The 24,360-nt window shown below is 40.5% G+C and overlaps 1 long non-coding RNA gene across 1 annotated transcript in view; it reads left to right on the top strand.

Moving 5' to 3' along the window:
* The first annotated feature begins 523 nt into the window (after positions 1-523).
* LOC124613912 overlaps positions 524-24,360 on the top strand; it is a 45,211-nt gene continuing 21,374 nt past the window's right edge. The window contains exons 1-2 of the long non-coding RNA XR_006979654.1: positions 524-581; positions 13,624-13,751. This is a non-coding gene — a long non-coding RNA (uncharacterized LOC124613912). The remainder of the gene's footprint in view (positions 582-13,623; positions 13,752-24,360) is intronic.

Raw genomic sequence — 24,360 nt, 5'->3', positions numbered from 1 at the left:
AAATATACTGAATCTTTTTGACTATGGTATATTTTATAAATATGGTGGAATATCATTATGGAATTGTGGAAATTTATGCGCCAGCTAGCGTAAATTACGACGGATGTCACCTAAGCTTATAGTACATTCCTATATTGGCAATAGTTCAGTAATTGAATGACTGTTAAGCAAAATTTCTTCATACTTAATGCATCCCAATTAAATTTTCTGTTCTACTATTATTTAAATATACGCATGAGACTAGTTACCTTTAATACTTAAATATTCCCACACAACTATTAGTACGTGGAATAATTTGAGATATCACTTCTTATCCTTAATTAAAAGTAAATGAATTAGACACTTCACACACACGCCACTTTTTTGACTTTATAATAAAACTTACTTTTATCAGAATATGCACACAATACTATTAAAAGCACAATACTATCACTTCACTTCTTAATTTATTTTACTCTTTTTGTCTTTTTTGCTTGAAGTGAATTTCAGTAGGCAAGCAGCGTGTGTTTTTTGTCGTCTCAGCGAAATTTCTAACTGTCTTCTCGCCTCGCGATAAATTGACAATAATTTTATTTAATCTCGTGAGTATCGCGTTGGCACCGTAATAAAAACATGTAGTAAAGAAATATCTATAACATTTATAAATTGGAAATTTGGGACTGCTGTTACGAAATGGAAGCAGAAACGTTAAATTAAACAATTATTATTTAAGGAAGTAAATAATTTGTACAGAAATCTAACATTTTGTGAATAATTCTCACAGTTTTGAACATAACAAAGAATTGTGCCGTATTTCGGCGAAATACTTGGAAATTGCGATAATCTTAGCTCAACTCTGGAGCGAAAGAATAAAGCATTCATCACAAGGTCATATTAGTACTCGCAATAATAATAGAATGATTAAATAAATTCCTAGCAGCAATACAAGTTTAGTTCATTCGAACAAAATGGAAGAAAATACGAGTGTGATAGCGTAAGATGCTGTCGGAAAGGCGCTCGATGAAAGGAGAGAAAGAAAAGACGAGGGCAAATTCCTATATAGAACAAAATACAGATGATAATGAAACGCCGCCCTCATTATTCTGGGCGTACATATTCGCTGACTTGCAGCGCAGTTCATTGACTCAGTGTTTAAATTATATTTTTAAACCTTAATATTCCTATAGAAAGAGAAAATAGTATGTTATTACGTCGTGGGCAGGGCACAATATTATTAGTTATTCACTGCATCCAGAGTGTTTTCTCCTGGTTGAAATCCATACTGGTTACTTATAATAATATCATTTTTTGCAATAAAGGGTTTGATCTACAGGTACTTTCTCTAACACTTCTTGCAGGACTGGAAGAATAGAAATAGCCCGGTAGTTTCCCAGTCTTCCCACGACCCTTTGCTGAACAGAGGTCTGACTTAGCACGCTTCAAAACATAGGGAAAACACACCTGTTCAAAAGACAGGTCGAATATTTTAGTTAGGGGAGGTGATATTATGTCACACACTGTTTTAATCACTTAAGGGGGTATCCCATCCCACCAAGTAGAGTTTTTATTTTTTAATGATAATATGACATTTTCCACACCCTTTATTGCGACTTTTTTTAAAATCCGTAGGATACTCTGCTACATTAAATCTGATTTTGCCACATTTATGAAGAATTCATTTAAACACACTGATATTTGAGCCGGATTTACAATAAAGCTATCATCTACTTTAATCCTAGATATTTCATTACTACTAACTCTAACACTTGACTCTGATCTGACAACAGGCCACATTGCTTTTGTTTTACTTTTATGTTGTACAATGAACTTCTTGTTCACCATTTGTTTGGCTGCCTTCACAACTTTTTCAAATATAGCTTTATAACGACAAACATACTGAGTGAAAAGTCTGTTTTTATTATATTTCAGTTCATTGTGAAGTTTTCTCTTCCTGGTACTAGAAATTTTTATACCATCGGTCATCCATGTAAGTTATGTAGCATGTTGTTCTACGTGGAAAAGTTTCATTAAATATTTCTAGAAAGCTACTTAAAAATTGTCACAGTTAATATTACTCGAAATACAACTGTTGTAAGGCCATTTAATCTCTCTTAACTTATTTATAAATGTAACTGAATTTTTTTCGTGGACATTCATTTGCTGGTTTTTGTTTCATGAAATTTCTTGTTTAATTTTTGGCAGTTCAGTGAATAATGCAGAGTAGTCAGAGATTCCTAAATCAATGCAAAATTTATAAACATCTATAATTATCAATACAGGTAGCTGACTTTGCATTTACTCTAGTAGGTTGCATGAAGTTTATTTTGAAGACAAAGTTTTTTATTATGTCAGTCAATTTGGACACGTCATTGCTTTCTACTCTGACATTAATATTGAAGTCAGCAACTATTACTGTCTTTTTCCTTTTTTCTTTACTGAGTTTTTCAAGCAGGCAATGAAATTTTACCACAAAGGCTTCAACTGTAGCTTTCTCTGGTACTCTATAAATAGAAACTACCGTACTACAACATTTAGGCCCCATAACTCGATACAGCAGCTTTCAAATATACACTCTTCATTCAAAAGATTAAAATCATTTCTTATTTCATATTTTGTATCAGAATGAGCGAATAAGCTGGAGCCTCCATGTGATTTTTCTCATCCATGAAAGCTGTTGGCTAACACGAAATTTTCAATTTTACTAAGAATTTTAATATTGTCAGATGTAAGCCAATGTTCATTGAGGCAAATAACTTTGATATTTCTACATTCAGACAGAATAGTTTGTAATTTGTCCACTTTATGACTTTTGTTTGAGAAGTCAGCACTTGGACCATTTATATTCAAGTGCATTATGTAGGGATATTGTTATGTACTTATGGTCTCAAGGATACTCATTCTTGGGTACCGTTTCAATTATGTCATTGTTGTTACCAAACACTGTTTCTCATCCCCATCATTTCTTGTAAGTTTCCCTTATTTTTCAGAATTTTACATGTATCAGTGAACATTTTACTAAAAATTTTGGATCCTAACCTATTTAAATGCAGACTGTCTTTACCCGAACATTTATTGCTTAAGAATTCATTCAGATTTATATGTGCTTTATGAACATAATTGTCAGAGAATCATAAAAATGAGAGATGTTATTTTTGAGAAGATATTTCTACACCAGGGTGTACAGAGTTGCTAGTACCACAGACCACAAACTCCTTATTGTCACTATGTAAGGTCAGCTAGTTCAGAAATATTTTGCTGTGAGACAAGTTATTATTCTGAAGTAACATCCCCTTGCCCCAATGTCAATTACACTGGGCTCCATTTACGGGAAGCAATGAAAGATTACTAAAAAAAAGGAAAAAAATTATAGAAAAATTATAAGAACTGATGGTGAGGTGTGGGCCACCATCAGATTGAGGGAATAGGATATAGTTGTAGGTAAACAACTAAAATTCTCTCAGATACAGATTTATTAGTACTTCGCTTCTACACAGATACAAGTCCGGAGGCTAACTGCCGTTAGCGGCCAACATCCTCCCTAAAGCCCTCTCCTCAAAGATAGCACACTTATACACTGAACAAATATCGATATTTATGGCGCTCTACGCCACATAGCCCACCCACCCTCTCCCCCCGCGCAGTATGGAATACGTCCCTGTGAGTAGGGGGGGGGGGGGGTTAGAAGTTAGGAAGGTAACGTCCAGTTGTACAGTTCTTCCGCATCAGACGGAGACCGGGGGGTGAAACCTGGTACATCGACAGCGAAGTCAGCAAGCGAAGCCGGCGCCTGTAGACGACGTCCCGTCCTGGAGTGGAGGTGTAGCACTTCGTCAGCAGACAGGCGGAGAATCACCTTGCCAGAAGGCCTAACAAAGGCACGTAAGTTGTCACATGCAGCACTTGTGCTCAATTTAAAGCAGCGCACCACATGAGTTTCTGCTCGTCCTCCCTCAACTTTGTCACACGTGAGTACCACAAACACACTGTATCGCCATCTACGACAACAGATAATTTAGTATGTCATCAGGGTGTATATGTGTTGTGAATTCTTGGGTGGCACCTGTACGAGCAATGGTAGGGAGGCAGGGAGGTGTGGGAAAGCCATGGCAGGGGGAAGCATCTGCGAAGAGGGGGGTAGCAGGTGCACTAGACTGCGCAGGCGACAACCTCGGGCGATCAGCTGACGGACGAGGGAGCATGACCGAAGGCAACAAGGAGACAGCGTGGATTGAACGGCATGACAAAGAGCTGTCACATGAAGATGGTAACACAATGGTAGAATCCGAGTGGTTGGCAGTTCGACTGTGAGGGCTGTGAGGAGTGAAATCTCGAAAAGATTGGCCACTCGAATTAGATGAACGCGGAGAAGAACCAGTGCGCGGCAGAGAAGCATGCTGTGGAGAATCAACACCCGAATGTATGGTATGAGAAGATGGATGGCCGCTCGAAGCAGGAGTGGGAGAAATAGGGGCAGAATCGGGGAGGTTCACCTGAGGCTCAATTAAAGCTGATTTCACTCGGTTGAGTGAGACCGTGGTTACAGAGTCTTTTATGAGGAGATCCATGTTATTCTCGGAGCGTTTGATGACCTTGTAAGGACCTATGTAGGGCAACTGAAGTGGGTCTTTGATTGAGTCATCTCTGAGAAACACGTACTCACAAGAGTCTATCGTGCTTGATACATACATGCACGGAGGTGTATGAGTAGCCGGAGGTGGCGGCAGAATTTTGCTGCAGTGCAAGCGCACTCGCTCAAGAAGTGAAGGGAGTTCAGAGGGCTGTGGAAGTGGGGTGGGAGTGACTAATTCTCCAGGCAAAACCAGAGGTTGGCCATACACAAACTCGGCTACGGAACCCTTGAGGTCTTCCTTGAAAGTCACACGGAGGCCAAGAAGCACGAATGGCAGTGCTTCTGTCCATAGTGAGTCATGGCAACGCAAGGCAGACTTTAAGGTGGGATGCCATTGCTCAACAAGCCCATTGCTTTGGGGGTGGTATGCGAAGTATGCTTTTTGACAATACCACACATTTTACATAAGTCGGAGAAAACTGTAGACTCGAATTGTCGTCCTTGGTCAGTGATGAGGTAAACAGGTGAGCCAATTCTAGAGATCCACAAATCTAAGAATGCTCAACTTACTGTCTCAGAGGTAACATTCAGAATAGGCACAGCCTCAGCCCACTGAGTCATCCTGTCAATAGCTGTAAACAAGTAACAGAAACCCTCGGAGGGGGGCAAAGGGCCTACGAGGTCCACAAGAACATGGTGAAACCGGCCTGGCGGTTGGGCAAAACAGCCAACGGGTGGGGAAGTGTGCCTGAAAACTTTGTTCTGTTGACACAACATGCATGCCCTGGCCCAAGACTGACAGTCACGGCGCATGTCTCTCCAGACAAACCGTTCAGATACCAGACGGGTAGAAGCTTTGACACCGGGGCGTGCTAATGCGTGTAATTTGTCAAAGACCTGGCGTTGAAGGGGCTTAGGAATGAATGGCAACAATGTACCAGTCGATTCATCACACCACAGTAAGTCAGATATGCCAGGGAAAGTAGAGCGTACCGGTTGGAGAGAGGAGCTGTGGTCCGAAATTAACTGCATGGTATCGGGGTCTGCCGATTGCAACCGAGGTAGGTCCGTTAGGTCAATTAAGGTTGTGACAGCACCAACGAGTGAGAGAAAATCAGCAACCACATTGTCCGCTCCTCAGATGTAGCGAATGTCATTTGTAAATTGCAAGATGTAATTGATGTGACGAAAGCGTCGTGGGGCGGATCAGCCGCAGGATTGATTATGGCAGGAACCAACGGCTTGTGATCAGTGAGCCCACAGAAATCTCGTCCCTCAACATCAGTTCTGAAGTGTCTTATGGCCTCGTAAACTGAGGTAATTCTCTGTTCAAAGCTGAGTATTTCTTCTGTGCGTTGTTTAGCTTTTTTGAGAAAAACTGCAGGGGGGTTGTAGCATCATTGTATGTCTGACTCAGTACTGCACCGACAGCATTGTCACTAGTGTCAGTAGTGATAAACATTGTGGCATCCACATGTGGATGAGCAATAGTGGCAGCGGAGGCCAACAGCTGCTTGAGTTCATTAAATGCCGTGTCCATGTCTGGTGTCCATGGGACCTGGCGGGTGCCAGGAGTTTGTGGGCCAGCGAGAGCATCTGTGAGGGAAGCCTGTGCAGCAGAAGCGGCTGGCAAATTTTATGGTAATAATTAACTGTTCCGATGAACCTGCGTAATTCCCTATAGGTCTGGGGGCATAGCATCTCGAGAACAGGCTTGATCTTGTCCTGTGGTGGTGTCAGACCATCCGACGACACAACATAACTTAGGAATGTGAGGGATGACTGGTGCAATTGAGTCTTTTTATTGTTTAGTTCAATACCAGTGGCTGCTAAAATATCTTTCATGACTTGAACACACTCCTCACTCTGTTCCAAAGTAGAAGCAAAAACCAATATGTCATCCATGTATACGAAACAAAAGTCTAGATGGGATAAAGTTTGATTGATGAAACGCTACCATGTTTAGGGGGCGTTTTTCAACCCAAACAACATAAATTTGTATTGAAACAGCCCGAAGGGAGGGGTTATGACAATCTTTTCAATATCCTCTGGAGCCATAGCAATCATGAAATGCGTGCTTACAGTCCAAAACAGAGAAGTACTTTGCACCTGAGAGTGCATGATTGAAGTCCACAATGTGTGGGACCAGGTATTTATCAATGATGGTGCGGGGATTTAAACACCTATAGTCTCCGACCATATGCCAAGTACCGTCTTTCTTTTGGTCAAACAGGATAGGACTAGCCCAGCAACCAGAAGAAGGTTCAATTATTCCCTTTTATAATAGATCATCTAATTGTTCTTTTGCAATTTTCATAAATTCCGGCTTGAGGCGGTGTGGGTGTTGCAATATGGGCGGCCCATCGGTTAGACGTAACCGATGAACTGTGCCATTAGTGACTACTGCAATACATGGCACGGCACAACAGTCACATGTCCGTGAAGCGGAGCAGGTGGTGGCGGACGGGCAAAGCTGTGGCGCTGAGGGTACAGAAGTACAGGTGTGCCAACCGCTTGTAGGCTGCATAAAGGCCGCACACGTGTTAACATGGGTGAGGTTGGTACACTGATTCTTGGTAGTTGGCCGTGCCGCTATGAGTGCTGTAGGCACGAGTGGGTGTGGCCGAACAGCAGATGGCCGTAGTTCATTGCCACGAGCTTGGGAAGTTAATTGTCCATTCGGAATGCAAGGAACATGAGCACTCGGGCATACACTGACATTACAAGAGGGGGTGCTGACACAGTTTACAGAGTTCACAACATTGTTGTTAACGTGCACGGGCACGGGAACACCAGATTGGCATGGTCTGACCTTGTCTGTAGCTGACGAGTCGTCTGCTTGTAGCGTTGCGAGGCATTGTTGTGTGGAGGCCAACTCGTGGTGTATGTTGCGGAGGTGCAGCAGCATTTCCATACGTTCCATCCATAACTTCGAAGACTTGGCGCACTCCACTAGCCACTTGTTTGTCCAAGATTGCAGCTCCAAGGATAGGTTTAAACACTTCTTAGCACAGCACACATGTTTGGTGTTAGCCGAACTGTCACTCGGCGGAGCGAAAGGAATATGTTTGTTTAGTGGGGGGTAAAACACAATTTTTTGCACAAAATCTAGTGACAACTGATAGTGTTTGAGGAAAACAATTCCGAGAATAGGTTCTTCAATTGTTGACGCTAAAAACGTCCACTCCAGCTTGCACTCGGGCGTAAGTTTCACTGTATACAGAGTAGAACATGAACACTGTAGGGTAGACACGTTCATTGCACGAAGTACTGTTTTATGTGGTTGCACTTTATTGGTTGCTAGGCGAACCAGCAGCAAAGAGACATCTGAGCCAGTGTCTACCAGAAAATGTACACCTGATTGTAAATCGCGAACATAGACTTGACCACACTTACTGTTGTTGTTCGAAACAGAATGCAACGTTGGATGTTGCCCGTTGTTTACATCGCAGGAGGTGGCACTGCAGCCTACCTGTGGTTAGAGTTTGGGTAAGAACACGCTGACTGGTATTTGCGAGCTTGCTCCCCGAATCTTGCGTGGAAGAAACAGTAATGTTGGGCGGGCCTGTGCTCCTGTGGGTAGTTGCTATGCGACGGAGTATGTGACCCAGAGTCTTCCACAGTGGCTGATGCACTGTCGTTGCGGGGAGTTGAAGATGTAGGCAGGGCGGCTAGTTTAACAAACTTGTTATTAGCAGCACCAGACAAGGGCATGGTGTCAGAAAGCTTCTTAGTGCAGTCACGTCCAGAATGCAGTGCACGGAGCTCACGTTGCCTGGCGGAGTATGCTCTGTCAGCGGCGAGTAAATGTTCATTTACTGGCCTATCTTCATACGCAGAGATTGCAGTCTGGACAGGCAAACGCAGCTTTTCTGTCCAGATTTCTGCGAGCATGTCATCAGGCATAACTTGCTCATCAACAAGAAGACGGATGCACGGCCGCAGCTGGGACGGAGACCTGTCACCGAGACGCTTTTCGTAGATGAGCTGTTGCACATTTTCTCTCCTGGTTTGTGAGACGCGCTCCAGTATTGTCTGTTTCACCACAGCATACTTCCCTGCTAGTGGGGGTGCTTTGACCAGATCATAAATTAAATCGACGCGGTCGTGAAGATGGTTCATGAGGCAGCCAAAGCGTGCGTCGTTGTCCAAAGCACAGACATTGAATGTTTGCTCAACCAGGTTAAACCAGAACTCCGGGTGAGCGGGTTTGAAGTCTGGTAGTTTCGGCAGATTCGGCACACAGTCACTGTGGAGGTGCACTTATTTCTTTGGACGTAAGTAGAGCATGCAAAAGATAGCGGGTCCGAATTGTTGGCATCTCGTAATGCGGGTATCGCGAAATTCACTTGACGCCGGGAGGGGGGGGGGGAGCGGGGGGGGGGAGGCTGAGAAGCGACGGACACTTGAACAGTGTGAGGATCATAGTCAAAATGTGCATTCTCATTGATGTGGTAGCTCGGAGAGAAGCCACAAGTACTTAAGTACACCGGTGAATGTCCGTTATGCACACTGTATTCACTCGACCATGAGTGGTGGGGTTGGTTGTAGATGTCCGGGTAATTACTGTCCAGCACAGAATTGTTGACTTGATTAGAAGCAACACAAGGATCCCACACGTGTCCACTAGGATGCATACTCGGTGTGATACTTGCTGTTTGGTGAGCATTGAGCACCTGCTGACTAGCCGGCACGGAAGGATACACACGTGGTGGGAACTGATTCGAGTTTGAATTTACTATTGGATTTTCCAAAGTAGCAAAACTTCGCTCAATGCCACGAACTGTATTGAATTGTGTGTTCAACACAGGAGTAGGAATGTTCCGAACAACACTCTGTGGAGAACACGTGGAAAGGTCTAGGCTAACAAAGCCAGAGTCCGCAACCGTTGGCGGTTGGAAGAAACTGGTGGCACTCGATGAATTCCACTGCATGTTTGGGCTGAAGGACTCCAAAGAGTCTTGTGGCATGTCCACTACGACGGCAAGAGTGCTGGAGAGATATTGCTGAAATCCAGGCGGCGGTGAGTGCTGAAAGGCCATTGTCTGAAGCTGAACAACGGCCCTCATGATCGCGAAGAAACCCGACACGGTAGGTGCGTAAATAACCTTCGGGCGGTAACTCGGACATGTATTACACAAAAAACGGGGTCACCAGTGAGGGAATAGGATATAGTTGTAGGTAAACAACTAGAATTCTCTCAGATACAGATTTATTATCACTTCGCTTCTACACAGATACAAATCCGGAGGCTAACTGCCGTTAGTGGCCAACATCCTCCCCAAAGCCCTCTCCTCAAAGGTAGCACAATTATACACTGAACAAATATCAATATTTGTGGCGCTCTACGCCACAAGATCAGTGGTGGGCTGCGTGTGGCCCATGGGTCACCGTCTGTTCATCCCTGTTGTAAGTAATGTAAAGAAGAAACTGAGTCACAGAAACCAAGTCAATTGTTCATATCCCTGACAGAAAATAAGCAAAATGAAATAACAACAATCAAAATAGAAGAAATTGAACCTGAACCTGAGTCTATGACGTGATGAGTACTAGCCGCAATGAAGAATCAAGTCCAAACAATGCAAATAATGATAATGAACAACTGCAACAACTTGAGTCAATGTGAAAGCTATCAGGAATTCCAAAGCTTGATAATTTCACAATGTATTGTTTTAGTCCTTTCAGAACTGAATTTTTTCTGGGAGGAGAAACGTTTTTATTTATGTTACGATGCTCTTATGATTTTTTAAATAATTTAGAATCCAGATTTATACAAATATGTAAACCCATTTTTGAAATATACTTTATACACTTGGCTTCATTTTGTGAACAAAAATAATTAATTTTGAGATATACTCTATTGTAATAAATTATTTGATCACTATTAATTACCATACGGAAGGAAAATAATAACACTCAATTACGCATTGGAATATAAACAATCAACCACTTCTGTGTATTCTGGCATTCACAAGCTGCTGCAATCTGCTATATTCACTTGTTGATATTTTTATAGTGAAACCCAACAAGTGGCAGTGGTGTGAGGTACATTCAGCCTGGAATCTCATTGACTGGATTAGAATTGTCTTCAGTGATGAGTCCTGCTTCAAACTGAGCTCTTATGACCACCAAAGATGTGTCGGGAGATGCCCCAGACACTGGTGGCATACCAACTGGACTGCTGTCTTCCACAGAACCAAGGAAGCCATTTCATTTCATAGTAGGACCCCTTTCATTGTCATCCATGGCACTCTTACAGCACAGTGATAGGTCAGTTATAATTTACACTCGACTTCATTGCCCTTCATTGTAAGCCATCCTGCACTTACATTTCAGCAAGATAATGCCTGCCTGCACACAGTGAGAGTTTCTGCTGCTTGTCTCCATGCTTGCTAAACCCTACCTTGGCCAACAAGGTTGCTGGAACTCTCCCTAAATGAGAACCTTTGGAGCATTATGGGGCAGGAGCCTCCAACCAGCTTAGATTTTGACAATCCAATGCACCAAGTGGACTTAATTTGGCAGGATATACTCAGGAAGAAATCCAACAACTCTATCAATCAGTGCCAAACTGAATAACTGCTCACATAAAGACCAGGGGTGGACCAGTGTGTTATTGACCTTCTCAAATTGTGAAGCTTTTTCTCTTGAATAAATCACACAGTTATGAAATTGTAACAATTTGTTTGTCCATACATGTACTTCACATCTACTGATTTACATCCCATTCAGATAATTCCTTTGTGGTGTATCCTTTTTTTATAAGGATTTTGATTGAAAGATACAATGTTTCTAATTAATATTATTATTATTATTATTATTCTTTGTCCTAACTTTGATTTTTAAATGCTGTTGCAGCCTCTTTTAATGGTGAGTGTCGAGAACAGTTGGATGTTACTGATCTGCCTTGAATGCACATCACATGGTCAATAAAAGAATCAGTGTTTATTCTAATTTCATGTTACAAAGTATGAAGTTATTAAAGAATGATTGCAATGTGAAGCTAGTACTGAGAAAGAGGAATTACAGTTCAATTGTAGAAAACAACACTCAAACTTAAGTTTTACGCATTTATTACTTTGAATGACATAAGATGAAAATTTAGCAAAACAACTAATACATAAATGCCTTTATTGTGAGGGATGAGCCTGGTGCTTTATTAGCAAATTTTCAATATAATTAGGTTTAACCTTACATACTTTAAGTCAGTGATTTCCAGTCTTCTTTTTTTTAAAAAACAAACATCTGTCAATAACAATGCTTCATTACCACTAAAGTTGATTTCTCCAGTAGTATGGAGAAATGCATTGTTTGCAGATAGTTACAGAGGATGCCTTCATTTCATCAATGCATGTTTGAACACTGGTATTGTCCAAAAGAAATCTTTTAAGTATATCATAAGCAGGTTTGTGTAGAACAGTTTTTAAAACTTCTTCAGTGGCCAGCAAAGTCAATTGCTCTCTCATAGTATGTGGTTTGCCAGATTTTACTAAAAGTGGCAGAAGAAGTAACGGAACAAGCACCTAAAGATGGTAATGGTGAAGGCAAATAGTTGACTTTGGTTTACTGGTAGAGTTTTAGGAATGTGTTGTTCATCTATAAAGGAGACCACATATAGGACATGTGTGCAACCCATTCATGAGTACTGCCCTAGTGTTTGGGAACCCAACTAGGTTGGATTAAAGGCAGACATTGAAGCAATTTAGAAACTTGCTGCTGGGTTGGTTACTGATAGGTTAAATCAACACATGAGTGTTACATAGATGCTTTGTGGACTCAGATGGGAATCCCTGCAGGGAATACATTGTGCTTTTCACAAAACATTGTTGACTAAGTTTAGAAAATAGGCACTTTTAGCTGACTGAAGAATTATTCTACTGCTGCCAATGTACATTTCACATAAGGACAGAGAAATTAGGCATTGTATAGAGGTATATAGACATCCATTTTTCCCTAACTTCATTTGCGAGAAGAATAGGAAAGGAAGTGACTATTAGCGGTACAAGTTGCCATCCACCATACACCATATGGTGGCTTGCGGATTATGTATGTAGATGTAGATATTGTATGACATCGACAAACCATCATCGTCTCTTTGTGACATAGCAGCAAATATACTGTCCTCGTAGGTCTCGAAAGTATTTCAAATATTTAACTGTTTGCCACGATGACACCTTCTCAGATGATCCTCCAACTCGTATGGCTTCATAGCACCATTGCTTAAAGCCCTTTTGTATAAAATGAACATAGGTAATCATCTGCCTGACAATGATGGAATGAAGAAAAATAATCAACACTTTGCTGCCATATTTCTTTTTAGATATAGCCATTTTCCGTATCAGTTACCTGTGGACAAAAATTAAGCTGTTTAGGTAAATATGATAAGACCTAGCAATCAAAATCAATCCTCTCAGTTTCAAGTCATGATTGGCATATTTGTACTTAATGAAAGGAACTAAAAAAGAAAATTTGATAAAAAGCTACTTACTTTTCTCCAGCACTCCTAAAAGACATGACACTGATTAACTTTAATTTGTGTGGTACCTAACTATAATCTGTTCACAAAGAGATGAATAAGGGCTTTCTAGTTCTGGATCGGCAGAAGTTGCTTGCCTCTGGCCCACTCATATTGTGTCCAGCCACTGTGAACCTTGGCTATGTAATATAGAACCTTACATTAGTAGCCAGTGTTTAAGTGATTGTTGTGCCGAGTTGTGTTGCATCACAAATGAATACATATTTTAATGAGTGATGAAGTGGTTCCTGGCACGTCACAAGCAGCACCATATACTCTTTCCACTTCTCAGAGAAGGGTGGGGGGTACTACTTTACAGAGTGGAGCCATAAAAATAATTAATAATGTCACTAGATGCTGCAAGCAGGAAACTGAACTTAAGTAGTTGCTCCACCCTCTCTCTTAGCCGATGAGATGAACAGTGACATACACAGGAGCAAGCTTCAGCTCTCAGAGAAGAATCTGGAATTTTGTTGTGACCTGTATAAATGGGATCCACTCTTGTGGATCCACAATTTACATCTTATGCACCCCTAATTCCTTTTTGATCCTCTTACAGGTTGGAGGTGACACCTGGGGATCAACATAGATCCATTTGAAAATCACTGGTACATATAATCAACTGACTCCAATTCTTTGTCACTGGAAGAAGCAGTGGTATCAGACAATGCTGAAAACTGGCTGAAGGTAATACAAGAAGAGACACAGCCTCACATAGACAACTGCACATGGGAGTCTATTGTTGAACCTTCAGATAAGGAGCCACTAAGTATGAAATGGGTGTTTAGAACTAGATCTGAAAGGCCAACTGTATAATATAAAGCAGAGTTATTGATTAAATCTTGTGCTGAGGAGCAAGACATGGACAATGATGACACATATGCACCAGTTACAAGTTGTAGCTCATTACAGTATTAATCTGCTTATAGCTTCTAAACATGACATTGACACTTAATTTCTGGATGTTGTCAGTTTTCTCACAAGGCAATTTATATAAAGAGATTTGTGAGGAAATTCCAGGTGTAGATCGAGTTGTAAAGACAGTGAAAGATACAGGTAGTAAAAAACTTAAAAAAGGCAGTATATGGACTGAAGCAAGGTGGTTGCTACTAGAATTTGAAATTAGACAGTACGCTTCTGAATCTAAATTTCAAAGGGTCAGCAGCTGACCCTTGTGTCTACTACAAAAATCAAGGTTCAAACATTTTTGTAGTTCCTGTTTCTGGGGATGATATGGTAATTTTTAGTAACAATCAATGAGAGAAAGATGTTTTCAAAAACGAGCTCAGAAAAATTCATGCTGAAAGATCTTGGTGAACCTATTAACTGTTTAGGTATCCCAGTTACTAAGAACAGCCAAGAAGGCTATTTGTGAATGGACCAGACAAACTGTCTGGAGCAAATTCTCAACAGATTCAATCTGAAAGAGTGTGGCACAATACCTATGCCATATAGAAGCCCAAAAATAGAACAAGAGTGAGAAACCATGAAGAACCCTATTGTGAAGAAATAGAAAGTTAAATAATGCTCAGTTAGGACCTAGCTTATTTGGTAAGGATTGTCAGCTCTCATGCACACATGACCACCAACTCCATCATCCTCGGCCAGAATGCAACATCACGTGGGATGCAAGCAGCAATCTGGAGGGAAAGTGGAAGGGGAAGGTGAGGGGAAGGGTAAGGGAAAGGGATAGTAGTGTATGAGTTGGAAGAGAGAGAGTAATGCTGTCTGGTGGAGTGTGCAGGGAAGACTCCAACAGATGCATTCTCAGGAGGTTGCGGGGCAGGGAAGTGGGAAAGAAGGAACTAACAATGAGAGGAGTGGGGGAAAGACAGATGGATGTGATGGCAGAGGGCTGCAAACAATGGGTGGGAGATGATAAGGGGGAGGATATGATATGAATAGGGGACACTCCTTACAAGTTCTGAACTGCATGTAGTGTGTTTTTTCAAAGTTTAGTGACAAAGAATTGGCTAGGAACCAGTGATTAATGTCCACAAATATTTTATTGGCTGATATTTTTAAGATTACACTTGATTTGCTATTTATTGCAATGTTTGTATCATCGGCAAACAAAACGAACTTGGCATCTGGTAATGTTACTGATGAAAGGTCATTGATATACACAAGAAAAAGTAAGGGCCCCAAAATGGAACCTTGTGGGACCCCACATGTAATTACTTCCCAGTTGAATGATGCCTGATAGCTTGATACATGTCTCTTTCCTAATAACACCCTTTGTTTCCTGCCAGAAATATAAAATTTGAACCATTTTGCAGCATTTCCTGTTACACTATAATATTCTAATTTACTTAAAAGGATATTGTGATTTACACAGACAAATGCCTTTGACAGATCACAAAATATACCAGTTGCCTGCAATTTTTTGTCTAATGAATTAAGCACATTTTCACTGTAAGTGTAGATAGCCTTCTCAATATCAGAACCTTTTAGAAATCCAAACTGTGACTTTGACAGTATGTTATTTGAGATAAGATGCTTATGAAGCCGACTGTACATTACTTTTTCGAAAATTTTTGAGAATGCTGGTAACAGTGAAATTGGACAGAAATTTGATGCTATTTCTTTATCTCCCTTCTTAAACAGTGGCTTAACTTCAGCATATTTCAGCCATTCAGGAAATATTCCACTGATAAACGACTGGTTACACAGATAGCTTAATATGTTACTTAGCTCAGAATCACATTCTTTAATTAACTTTGTTGATATTTCATCATACCCACTAGATGTTTTTGATTTTAAACATTTTATGATGGACATTATTTCTGTTGGGGTAGTGAGGGTCAAATTCATATTATGGAAGTTACTTGAAATGTCTGGTCTTAGGTATTCCATAACAGCATCTACCGAACCTGACAACCCCATCTTTTCAGTAACAGTTATAAAATGTTTGTTAAAAAGTTCTGCAACACTATACACATCTGTCACCAATATATCATTTACTCTTAATGCTATTTGATCCTCTTCATGTCTGGTCCTACCGGTCTCCTCCTTCACTGTACCCCATATTGTCTTTATTTTGTTATCTGATATGACTATCTTTTCCTTGTAATACATTTGCTTTGACATCCATATTACAGTCTTTAATATTTTGCAGTATTTCTTACAATGTGCTATAGCATCAACATTGGAAATGTTTCAGATTGACAGATACAGTTTTCTTTTTGTTTTACAAGATACCCCTATTCCTCGAGTAATCCATGGCTTTTTTGTAGACTTTGCTCTAACCTTGGTAAGTTTTGGGGGAAAGCAGTGTTCGAATAAGGTAAGCACTTTATTAGCAAAAGTGTTATATTTTTCATTCATGCCATGAGCACTGTAGACATCAGTCCAGTGAATGTCTCTGAGGAGTGTCCTAAAATAATCAATTTTTGGCTTACTGATTACCCTTTTGAGCTCAGATTTAACAGATTTTATATCCTGTTCAGTATTAACATTTAACAGAAGGAACTGCATGTCATGGTCTGAGAGGCCATTGATTATTGGTTTTGTAATATAATTTTGTTCATTGGACTTTCCTATAAAGATATTATCAATGGCTGTTTGTGAGCAAGTGGCTATCCTAGTGGGAAACTTTACAGTGGGAATTAAGTTGAATGATAGCATTACTAACTCAAATAAGTTCTTATTGGGAGAGTCTTTAAGGAAATCCACATTGAAATCACCAGCAACCACTATTTCTTTGTTTTTGGTTGTTAAATGGGCCAGTACAGCTTCAAGGTGGTTTACAAACAGATTAACGTTACCTGCAGGTGCTCGATACACTTAATATTATGAAGGATTATTTGTGAAATTCTAATTCTGTTGCACATGCTTCCATATGCTGTTCTAGGCAAAATTTATGAATGTCTATGTTTTTAAATTTATGACACTTTCTGATGAATGTGGCAACTCCTCCTTTCTCCATTTCTGATCTACAAAAGTGAGATGCTAACCTAAACCCTGTAACACTTAAAAGTTCTATACCAGTGGTCACATGATGTTCAGAGAGGCAGATTATGTCAGCTGGGTTTGAAGACTCTAATCCATCTATGCAGATAGTTAATTCACTAATTTTATTTCTCAGTCCTCGAATATTTTTATGTAATAAAGATAGCTGACATTTCACATTGACTAAGTTAAAATTGGGTAGAGTTAAAATATCTGCTGACTGTTGAAAATCCTTAACCAATGGCTGTTTATGCTGATGTAATAAGCTGGAATTATGTTTTTTGATTTCTTTCTCAAATTGAAGGTTTGTCTCAGTTCTAACCTCTCTTAAAATTTGCTTTCTTTCTGTCCTCCCTACCCTAAAAAAGATTCTTTTCTGAACCCTATAACCACTGGTATTTTACCACTCATGACAGTGCCTCCCCCCTTTAACTTTCCTGCTATTTCCCCAGCCAATTTACCCTTCCCCTTCCTGTTGAGGTGAAGGCCATGCCTAGTATAATCCCACCTACTGAGAGAATCAACAGGAACCACACCAATGTGTGACCCTGCACCCGACATGAGCGCAGCTGTTCCAGCTCCAAATTAACTCTCTTGACAGAAGAGTTCAAATGAGGTCGGTCATGGTGCCCAAGAACAGATACAAACTCAACACTAGTATGCTTCGATGCTGATGCAATCTTCGCCAAGTCACACTCTATACTGTACCCAGGATCTCTGTCAATACTGTTACCTGCCCCACCCACTATAACCACGGTGTCTTCCTTAGTGAAATCTTCGCAAAGTGATCCTAAATCCTCTGTCACCTGCTCCAGACCAGCACTAGGTTTAAAAAAATTGTGACCTGGTATTCTGACCCTAGTTCATCCTGCAAAAGTTGGCCAACACCTATTCCATGGGAACTACCTAACAACAACACTTTCTTTCTCTTTACTGATTTCCCTACATTCTTACTTTTCAATTTGCTGCTGAAAGTTTGTTGTGCCCTGTCTACACCTGCAGCTGCTTGAGGATCACCAGCTTCTAACTGAAGCAACAGGTCAAATCTATTTTCCACATTCACCATGAAGCTGTCAGACAAAGTTCTAGGCGTGTTCCTCCTGTTGCCTGTTGCCACTTCACACCTCTCTTTACCCTTCTCCCTCCTTAACCTGTCAAGATCTTCCCTGGCCTTGTCTAACTCAGCCTGAAGGGCGGCAATTTTCCCCTCCTGTTCTAGTATCTTCCTATCTCTACTACAAATCCTACAAAACCACTGACGAGTCTCATTTACTTCCCCTATTCCCACACCACTACAGTCATCCACATGGAAAAAACTACAGCACCCATTACACCAAAGCCCCGACCTAACAATTCTACGGCAAGGCAAGCACTTTTCACTCATGATAAACGTAATAGTTTATTAAGAATAAGTCAGTTAAATTACAGATAATAGTGAAGCAGGCATTGGAATCAAATATGTTATGTTCAGCTCCATGTTGTGCCACGGGGTGGTCTACTTTGCTCTAGGACACAGTTTGGCAGTAGCCGTTCATCCTGGTGGATAGCTGGTGTTTTGTTCCTTTTTTTCCACACCTCCCTGCCCCACAACCTCCTGACACTATGCCTGTTGGAGTCTAGTCCCTGCACTCTCCACCAAACAGCATTCATCTCTCTACCCACCTGTACACTACTACCACTTCCTCTTCCCCTTCCCCTCCAGACTGCTGCTTGTATCCCACGTGATGTTGCATTCTGGCCCAAGATGCTGAAGTTGGCGATCATGTATGTGTAAGGTGTGCTTGCTTTCGTGTGTATGTGATTTTGTGTGTGTTAACTGATGAAGGTTGTGCTTGAAATCTACGTGTGAGTGTCTTTTAATCATGCCTATTGGCAACTTGACGTGTCTTCTTTACAGTTGCAGACAGGCATGATTAAAAGACACTCACACGTAGATTTCAACCACAGCCTTCATCAGTTAATACACACACACACACACACACACACACACACACACACACACACACGTACACACACACAAGCAAGCACACCTCACACACACACACACACACACACACACACACACACACACACACACACACACGATCGCCAGCTCTTCAGCATCTTGGGCCAGATTGCAACATCACGTTGGATGCAAGCAGCAGTCTGGAGGGGAAGGGGGAGCGATAGTAGTGTACAGGTGGGGAGAGAGATGATTGTTGCCTGGTGGAGGGTGCAGGGACTAGTCTCCAACAGGCACAGTGTCAGCAGGTTGTGGGGCAGGGGGCTGTGGAAATCATGAACAAAACATGAGAGGAGTGGGGGAAAGACAGATGGATGTGTTGGCAGAGGGCTGCAAACAGTGGGTGGGAGATGATAAGGGGGAGGATAGGATATGAATAGGGGGTGGAAACTATTGGGTGGAGGGTGTGGGGATGGTATGTCAGCGTAGATTTAGACCAGGATAATTATGGGAACAGAGAATGTGTTGTAAGGATGACTCCCGTCTACGCAGTTCAGAAACACTGGTGGCGGAGGGATGGATCCAGATGGCTCGAGTAGATTAGATTAGATTAGATTTACTTTCATTCCAATTGATCTGTAGTGAGGAGGTCCTCCAGGATGTGGAACATGTCAGAAAAACAAAAATAAATGACAAATATTTACAACTAAAACAAATAAGCTAATGTACCATTCCACAGGTCCCAAGTGGAATGATCATCATTTTTTAATGAACATTATATGAAAGAGTCATTTTACAAATACTAATGCACTGAATTTAAAATAAAAAAGTTTTTTATTTATTTATAAGGTAATAAACATGTAATACAACTACTATAATACTTATTTACAATGAACACATTACTGCACTGAAATGGTGCAGGAGTTAGATTGTACTTACACACACACACACACACACACACACACAAATTTTCAATGAACACATTACTGCACTGAAATTGTGGAGAAATTATATTGTACTTATATACAAATCAGTTGGTTTTACTGAGAAATTCATCAATGGAGTAGAAGGAGTTGGCCACCAATAAATCCTTTAGGCTTCTCTTAAACCGAATTTCATTGGTTATTAAGCTTTTTACGGCTGCTGGCAAGTTATTGAAAATGTGTGCTCCTGAATAATGCACACCTTTTGTACAAGACTAAGTGACTTTAAATCCTTGTGAAGATTATTCTTATTTCTAGTATTGATGCCATGAATTGAGCTGTTGGTTTGAAAAAGTGATATATTTTTAATGACAAATTTCATTAAGGAATAAATATATTGGGAAGCAGTAGTTAGTATCCCTTGTTCCCTAAACAGGCTTCTGCAGGATGTTCTTGAGTTCACACGACATATAACTCTTACTGCACGTTTTTGTGCCTGGGAAACTTGAGCTTGGCTTGATGAATTACCCCAAAAAATAATCCCATATGACATTATGGAATGAAGGTAAGCATAGTATGCCAGCTTTTTCATTTTTATAACCCCTATGTCTGACAGAATTCGCATTGCAAACAGAGATTTGTTAAGATGCTTCAGCAGTTCTGTGGTGTTCTCCTCCCAGTTGAATTTATTATCAAGCTGTAATCCCAAGAATTTAACACTGTCCACTTCTTCTATCTTCTTGTCATCGTATGTTAGACATATACTTCTGGGACACTCCTTACAAGTTCTGAACTGCATGTAGTGTGTTTTTTCAAAGTTTAGTGACAAAGAATTGGCTAGGAACCAGTGATTAATGTCCAAAAATATTTTATTGGCTGATATTTTTAAGATTACACTTGATTTGCTAATTATTGCAATGTTTGTATCATCGGCAAACAAAACGAACTTGGCATCTGGTAATGTTACTGATGAAAGGTCATTGATATACACAAGAAAAAGTAAGGGCCCCAAAATGGAACCTTGTGGGACCCCACATGTAATTACTTCCCAGTTGGATGATGCCTGATAGCTTGATACATGTCTCTTTCCTAATAACACCCTTTGTTTCCTGCCAGAAATATAAAATTTGAACCATTTTGCAGCATTTCCTGTTACACTATAATATTCTAATTTACTGAAAAGGATATTGTGATTTACACAGTCAAATGCCTTTGACAGATCACAAAATATACCAGTTGCCTGCAATTTTTTGTCTAGTGAATTAAGCACATTTCACTGTAAGTGTAGATAGCCTTCTCAATATCAGAACCTTTTAGAAATCCAAACTGTGACTTTGACAGTATGTTATTTGAGATAAGATGGTTATAAAGCCGACTGTACGTTACTTTTTCGAAAATTTTTGAGAATGCTGGTAACAGTGAAATTGGACAGAAATTTGATGCTATTTCTTTATCTCCCTTCTTAAACAGTGGCTTAACTTCAGCATATTTCAGCCATTCAGGAAATATTCCACTGATAAACGACTGGTTACACAGATAGCTTAATATGTTACTTAGCTCAGAATCACATTCTTTAATTAACTTTGTTGGTATTTCATCATACCCGCTAGATGTTTTTGATTTTAAACATTTTATGATGGACATTATTTCTGTTGGGGTAGTGAGGGTCAAATTCATATTATGGAAGTTACTTGAAATGTCTGGTCTGAGGTATTCCATAACAGCATCTACCGAACCGGACAACCCCATCTTTTCAGTAACAGTTATAAAATGTTTGTTAAAAAGTTCTGCAACACTATACACGTCTGTCACCAATATATCATTTACTCTTAATGCTATTTGATCCTCTTCATGTCTGGTTCTACCGGTCTCCTCCTTCACTGTACCCCATGTTGTCTTTATTTTGTTATCTGATATGACTATCTTTTCCTTGTAATACATTTGCTTTGACATCCATATTACAGTCTTTAATATTTTGCAGTATTTCTTACAATGTGCTATAGCATCAACATTGGAAATGTTTCGGATTGACAGATACAGTTTTCTTTTTGTTTTACAAGATACCCCTATTCCTCGAGTAATCCATGGCTTTTTTGTAGACTTTGCTCTAACCTTGGTAAGTTTTGGGGGAAAGCAGTGTTCGAATAAGGTAAGCACTTTATTAGCAAAAGTGTTATATTTTTCATTCATGCCATGAGCACTGTAGACATCAGTCCAGTGAATGTCTCTGAGGAGTGTCCTAAAATAATCAATTTTTGGCTTACTGATTACCCTTTTGAGCTCAGATTTAACAGATTTTATATCCTGTTCAGTATTAACATTTAACAGAAGGAACTGCATGTCATGGTCTGAGAGGCCATTGATTATTGGTTTTGTAATATAATTTTGTTCATTGGACTTTCCTATAAAGATATTATCAATGGCTGTTTGTGAGCAAGTGGCTATCCTAGTGGGAAACTTTACAGTGGGAATTAAGTTGAATGATAGCATTACTAACTCAAATAAGTTCTTATTGGGAGAGTCTTTAAGGAAATCCACATTGAAATCACCAGCAACCACTATTTCTTTGTTTTTGGTTGTTAAATGGGCCAGTACAGCTTCAAGGTGGTTTACAAACAGATTAACGTTACCTGCAGGTGCTCGATACACTTAATATTATGAAGGATTATTTGTGAAATTCTAATTCTGTTGCACATGCTTCCATATGCTGTTCTAGGCAAAATTTATGAATGTCTATGTTTTTAAATTTATGACACTTTCTGATGAATGTGGCAACTCCTCCTTTCTCCATTTCTGATCTACAAAAGTGAGATGCTAACCTAAACCCTGTAACACTTAAAAGTTCTATACCAGTGGTCACATGATGTTCAGAGAGGCAGATTATGTCAGCTGGGTTTGAAGACTCTAATCCATCTATGCAGATAGTTAATTCATTAATTTTATTTCTCAGTCCTCGAATATTTTTATGTAATAAAGATAGCTGACATTTCACATTGACTAAGTTAAAATTGGGTAGAGTTAAAATATCTGCTGACTGTTGAAAATCCTTAACCAATGGCTGTTTATGCTGATGTAATAAGCTGGAATTATGTTTTTTGATTTCTTTCTCAAATTGAAGGTTTGTCTCAGTTCTAACCTCTCTTAAAATTTGCTTTCTTTCTGTCCTCCCTACCCTAAAAAAGATTCTTTTCTGAACCCTATAACCACTGGTATTTTACCACTCATGACAGTGCCTTCCCCCTTTAACTTTCCTGCTATTTCCCCAGCCAATTTACCCTTCCCCTTCCTGTTGAGGTGAAGGCCATGCCTAGTATAATCCCACCTACTGAGAGAATCAACAGGAACCACACCAATGTGTGACCCTGCACCCGACATGAGCAGCTGTTCCAGCTCCAAATTAACTCTCTTGACAGAAGAGTTCAAATGAGGTCGGTCATGGTGCCCAAGAACAGATACAAACTCAACACTAGTATGCTTCGATGCTGATGCAATCTTCGCCAGGTCACACTCTATACTGTACCCAGGATCTCTGTCAATACTGTTACCTGCCCCACCCACTATAACCACGGTGTCTTCCTTAGTGAAATCTTCGCAAAGTGATCCTAAATCCTTTGTCACCTGCTCCAGACCAGCACTAGGTTTAAAAAAATTGTGACCTGGTATTCTGACCCTAGTTCATCCTGCAAAAGTTGGCCAACACCTATTCCATGGGAACTACCTAACAACAACACTTTCTTTCTCTTTACTGATTTCCCTACATTCTTACTTTTCAATTTGCTGCTGAAAGTTTGTTGTGCCCTGTCTACACCTGCAACTGCTTGAGGATCACCAGCTTCTAACTGAAGCAACAGGTCAAATCTATTTTCCACATTCACCATGAAGCTGTCAGACAAAGCTCTAGGCGTGTTCCTCCTGTTGCCTGTTGCCACTTCACACCTCTCTTTACCCTTCTCCCTCCTTAACCTGTCAAGATCTTCCCTGGCCTTGTCTAACTCAGCCTGAAGGGCGGCAATTTTCCCCTTCTGTTCTAGTATCTTCCTATCTCTACTACAAATCCTACAAAACCACTGACAAGTCTCATTTACTTCCCCTATTCCCACACCACTACAGTCACCCACATGGAAAAAACTACAGCACCCATTACACCAAAGCCCCCGACCTAACAATTCGACGGCAAGGCAAGCACTTTTCACTCATGATAAACGCAATAGTTTATTAAGAATAAGTCAGTTAAATTACAGATAATAGTGAAGCAGGCATTGGAATCAAATATGTTATGTTCAGCTCCATGTTGTGCCACGGGGTGGTCTACTTTGCTCTAGGACACAGTTTGGCAGTAGCCGTTCATCCTGGTGGATAGCTGGTGTTTGTTCCTTTTTTCCACACCTCCCTGCCCCACAACCTCCTGACACTATGCCTGTTGGAGTCTAGTCCCTGCACTCTCCACCAGACAGCATTCATCTCTCTACCCACCTGTACA

Source organism: Schistocerca americana, chromosome 4 (genome assembly GCF_021461395.2).
Source record: "Schistocerca americana isolate TAMUIC-IGC-003095 chromosome 4, iqSchAmer2.1, whole genome shotgun sequence".
NCBI classification, from domain to species: Eukaryota; Metazoa; Arthropoda; class Insecta; order Orthoptera; family Acrididae; genus Schistocerca; species Schistocerca americana.
This window is presented reverse-complemented; position numbering and strand designations above follow the sequence as displayed.